Source organism: Octopus bimaculoides, chromosome 6 (assembly GCF_001194135.2).
Source record: "Octopus bimaculoides isolate UCB-OBI-ISO-001 chromosome 6, ASM119413v2, whole genome shotgun sequence".
Lineage (NCBI taxonomy): Eukaryota > Metazoa > Mollusca > Cephalopoda > Octopoda > Octopodidae > Octopus > Octopus bimaculoides.
This window is the reverse complement of record NC_068986.1, coordinates 38359531-38365170: the sequence shown is the minus strand read 5'-3', so window position 1 is coordinate 38365170 and position 5640 is coordinate 38359531. Positions and strand designations below refer to the sequence as shown.

Below are 5640 nucleotides of genomic sequence, written 5' to 3'. Positions count from 1 at the left end.
AAACCATCTTCTGCAAGTTCTTTCATTCAAGCATTCTTTCCCATAAACTGAGTGCATGTTTCGAGTCGCTTCGGCTGCAGAGTTTCCTTTTTTGTACTCATAAAGCATTATGTGCCTCATATGCTCTTTGGATACTTCCATGTTAGAAATTAAAGAAATTTTAATTCTATTATTCTGTAAAATAATATTTAATTAGTTTAAATGTACACAAATGCATAAAAATAATTTTAAATTCCATTAGACATTCTAAAATACTATTAAATTTCATTCAATTTTAAAAAAGGTAAAATCGGACAGAACTTATAGGATGATCTGATACATTACACATACACACACCAAATATATATACATTACACACACACACTACATATATACATTACATACACACACACTACATATATACACCACCCACATACACACAAGTGAAAGGTTACGCAAGGAAACTTAAGAATGTCAGCACTGACAGGAAGTGTGGTCTCATTGGTTTTGTGACTGTCACATCATGTCACATTTTCAAGGTTATGTGGTTTTGTAATCCAAGAGCAAGACATAGCTAATAAATACCAGTACATCAGAAAGACTGTAAAGCCCTTAATTCTTTAAGATGTGCTTGAAAATGTCAATTATGCTATATTATTGTTAGAAGACATTCTCTGTTTAATCAGCAGATACGAAAAAATGCCATCAACGTACTATAGTCCTACGTGGCATGGCATTACAGAAACAATTTTCCTATTTGATGGAGTGGGTCACTCTGGGACAAATATTAAAGAAAAATACTTTAGAAGTTGAGTGAAATACATTTATACACAAAAAATATTGGTGGAAGATTCTTGTCAAAATTGCAACAGGGTTGACCATCATCATCATTTAATGTCTGATCAGTAGGAGCTCCAAAGAGATAGATAATGGTGATCGAGAGGTTATATAGTAAGTTTGCTTCATGACCATATGGATCTAGGTCAATCACATTAAAGAGCACTATAGACAAAATGTCTTCTGTAGTCTGAGGCCAGCTGTGAGTGAAATTAGGTTTTGGTAGCTCATCAGACAGATGGCATATGTCTGTCCTGAGGTAGTAGATTCAACGTATTACCAATTTATTTATCCCACACTGCTTTCACCTCAGCCTCTCCTTTGACTAAACCATAACAAAATTTAGAAAAAGAACACAAAGAATTGGTGGTGGTGGTGGGGAAATACTGGCATTCCATTAGTTATGACGATGAGGGTTTTCGATAGACAGTGTTAGGAAGGGCATCCAGCTGCAGAAACTCTACCAGATCAGATTGGAGCCTGGTGCAGCCATTTGACTCGCCAGTCCTCAGTCAAACCATCCAACCCATGCCAGCATGGAAAGCGGACGTTAAACGATGATGATGATATGTATCTGTGTGTTTGTGCCTGTGTTTGTCTCCCACCATCACTTGACAACCAATGTTGATGCGTTTACATCCCTGTAACTTATAGAATAAGTACCAGGCTTACGAGGAATAAATCCAGGGGCCAGTTTCTTTGATTAAAAGGCTCCAGCATGGCCACAATCAAAATGAGTGAAACAAGTAAAAGAATGAAAGAATATTAAAACTGTTTAAGTTAGAGAACTGATGTTGCCACTACCTCCACCACAGCCATAAAAGCTCTTTTTTTTTAAAAAAAGTAATGAAAACTATTATATTAGATATTTCGTAACTGTTACAGAATATGCTAAATGGAGGCAAAATTGAATGAGATTCCAAATAAGGAATTTGTATATTTTTTTATCTTTTATCCTTTACTTGTTTCAGTCATATTGACTGCAGCCATTTTTTAAATATATATTACAAGTAATTTATGTTACAATTATTACAGAGAGAAAGACTCTAAAACTCATTTCGAAGTGCACAGAAAAAAAAAAAAGACTTAGTCATAATACAAACAATGAAAATAACCTATTACATCTCTAAACCTAATAGCTACACTGATCTCCTGAATGAATACCTAACAAATGATTCAACAGTCTCATAAAACCTGTGCTAAAAACCTGAATAGGATCAAACTGCTGCTTGACGAATAACAAGCTACCTTGATATATAGATTCTAGAAAGAATTACATCAATTCAATCTTACAGCATTAAATTACAAAAATAAGGTGTGTGTGTGTGTATATATATATATATATATATATATATATATATATATATATGAAACACACACACACATTCATTTGCTCTTTTTTTTACATCTATTTTTCCATGCTAGCATTGGTTATACAAATATATAATATTGAAGCATATTGCATTACAGCTGGATACATTTCCTGTCATTAACCCTTACAGGTTATTCAAGAAACAGATCTCATTACATGCATCTATGAAAGCACAGAACCAGTGGATGATTAGTTGACGGGGAAATTACAACAGACTACACTGCTTGTAGCTCAGTGCTTTGCCATGTGAAGCATTTGTACCAAGGCACACATGCACACACATACATACACTAATATCATCATCATTTTAAAGTCTACTTTTCCGTATTTGCACAAGTCAGATGGAATTCATTGAGGCAGGTTTTCTATAGCCAAATGTTCTTCCTCTCCTCAACTCTCACCTGTTTCCATGCAAGCAATATTTCCCTGCAACCAGACTTTTTGTTTTTTTTGTTTTTTTTTGTGGAAAACTGTAAATGAACAACACTTATTTAAAACCATCTGCAAAGTCAAGGACAAGGACACACACATATACATATATAATGGCTGTGTGGTAAAAAACTTGCTTTCCAACCACACAGTCCCATGTTCAGTCCCACTGCTTGGCACCTTGGGTAAGTGTCTTCTACAATAGGCTCAGGCCAACCAAAGCCTTGTGAATGGCTTTGGTTGGCAGAAACTGAAAGAAGCACACACACGTGTGTGTGCATGCATGTCAGTGTGTGTTTGTCTCCCACCACCACTTGACAACTGGTGTTGGTTTGCTTATGTCCCAGTAATTTGGCAAAAGAGACCAATGGAATAAGTGCCAGGCTTAAAAAAAGAAAAAAGTATTGGGGTTGATTCATTCAACTAAAAACTCTCCAAGGAAGTGCCCCAGCATGGCCACAGTCAAATGACTGAAACATTCAGTTTTTGCCTAGCAGACCCACTCACAAGGCTACACTTGCCCCAGGTGCTACACACAGAGACTGAACAAGAAACCATGTGCCATGTGGTCAAGAAGCAAAATTAATCACACAGCTATGTCTATATATAAGAAAGGACCATGGCCTAATGGTTAGAATACTGGACTTTAGATCACAAGGCAGGGGTTCAATTCCTGGACCATAAGGATATGTCATGTCTTTGAGCAAGGCACTTTATCTTACATTGCTCCAGTCTACTCTCTACTCCAGAGAAAATCAGCACCAGCCTACAGCTCTCTCTCTCTCCCTCTCTTCAGCTGTCACATTCTTAATATTCCTTTGAGTCAAAGGGTGGTAGAGCCAAGAAAGCATCTGTGTCTGTTCATGACTATTACATAGGCACCTCAAACTAGCAAAATTGCAGCATAAGCAAGTATGACCCGGACAAACCAGATCATACTTCTTTGTGAATGGTGGTTAAGCACATGTATATACATGTGCATGCATGTGTGTATACATATGTATGTAATTATATATGTATGTATGTAATTATATATGTATGTATGTATGTAATTATATATGTATGTATGTATATGTGCGCGCATGTATGTGTACATTATATATATAAATATATATAATGAAAGAGAGAAAGAGAAAAGTGAGGAAGGCCACAATGTTGCTGTAAAGAATGTATTTGCTAAACTTTATTGGAGAAGAAATATTTGCAGAAAAACCAAGGCCAAGCAGAAGCAATCAACAATGCAGGATTTTTTTCCCTTTTTTATTTTATATAAAGTAAATGAAATTTCTTTTAACATCTCAGTATTTTGAGCCCCAGTGGAAAACATTGGTATATTAGGACCAAGACAAATAATAGCAAGTAATTTAAATCTCAATACAGAACCACACAAGAACATTATCTCAGGCCACATCATTTTAGTGAAAAAAAAAATCTCTCCCACATTCTGATTCTCAGATAATTCACAAGCAGCAGTCATTCAGTGCATATTTCAACTGTTATAATTTCTACATTAATGATGGCATCAACTCACATTTCAAACACAATGCATCATATGACATTCTCTGAAAACCTAAACACACACACATACACATGTATATATACCACATAAAAAGCATCCAGCATGCCCTGTACACTCTGTAGAGTGGTTGACGTTAGGAAGGGCATCTGGCTGTAGAAACCATGCCAGATCAGACAATGGAGCCAAGTGCGGCCTCTGACTTTACCAGCTCTGGTCAAACCATCCAACCCATGTCAGCATGGAAAACAGACATTAAATGATGATAATGATACACACACACACACACATATATATAAAGATAGATAGATTAGATAAATGTATCATCCTCATCATATAATGTCCACATTCCATGTTTGTATGGGTTTAATGGAATTTGTTGAGGCAGCTTTTCTACAGTTGGATGCCTTTCCTGACACCAACCCTCACTTGTTTCCAGGCTGAGATAACATTTCCTATAACCAGACATGCTTTTCCACAGAATACCGGAAGCAAACAGCATTGCTTGCATGCTCATTTGCAACCATCATGTGATGTCAGAACAAGACTATACACACACACACACACATGCATATATGTGTGTGTTTGTGTACATGTACATACAAATATACACACACACACACACATACATACATATATATATATATATATATATATATATACACATGATGGGCTTTCAGTTTCCATCAAGCAAATCTACTAGTAAGGCTTTAGTTGACCCAGGGCTAAGCAGTGGTACAGAACCCAGAATCATGGTTGGGAAGCAAACTTTTTACCACATGTCCATGTGTGTGTGTGCATGTGTGTGTGTGTATACATACAGTGTAGCCTTGTGGTTAGGGTGCTAACCTCACTATCATTAGGTCATGGGTTTGATTCTAGGGCCAAGTGATGTGTGCTGGCTTTGATCAACGAACTCCATTTCACATTGTTCCCATGAACTCAGGTTGAAAATAAGTACCTGCCAGCTGTTGGACAAACTATCTCTTCTTTCAGCTGTCACATCTTGGATGTTCCACTGAGTCAAAATGGTATCTATAGATGCTTGTAACTACACAAGCATCGAAAACAATTAGCAAAAGCACACTATTTACAATTTATGCTTGCTTGTGATGACTAAGCATGCAGGGCCTGACAGAAGTGATGACAAGTGATCATGACTTTTAGCAATTTGCTGTGCTTCAGCAGATTCATCAAGCCAAGTGAAATCGTAGTGGTGGCCGGGGTTGGTGACACATTACAGCACCTGTGCCTGTCACACGTTACAGCAACCACACCTGTGACACGTTACAGCACCCGTGCCAGTTGACATGTTACAGCACCCTCACCCATGCTGGTGACACATTAAAGGCACCCACTACATTCTCAGAGTAGTTGGCATTAGGAAAGGCATCCAGCTGTAGAAGCCAAGCCAAAATCAGACCCTGATGTAGCTCTTCAGCTTACCAATTCCAGTGAAGCCATCCAACTCATGCCAGCATGGAAAGCAGACATTAAATGATGATGA

The 5640-nt window shown here is 37.3% G+C and overlaps 1 protein-coding gene and 1 long non-coding RNA gene across 6 annotated transcripts in view; one reads left to right on the top strand and one right to left on the bottom strand.

Annotated features, from left to right (window-relative positions):
- The window catches only part of LOC106881835 (oxysterol-binding protein-related protein 8), a 135528-nt gene that overhangs the window by 23108 nt on the left and 106780 nt on the right, over positions 1-5640 (bottom strand). The gene's annotated exons all lie outside the window — the stretch shown is intronic.
- Positions 1-5640, top strand: part of LOC128248122 (uncharacterized) — a 124008-nt gene that overhangs the window by 25909 nt on the left and 92459 nt on the right. The gene's annotated exons all lie outside the window — the stretch shown is intronic.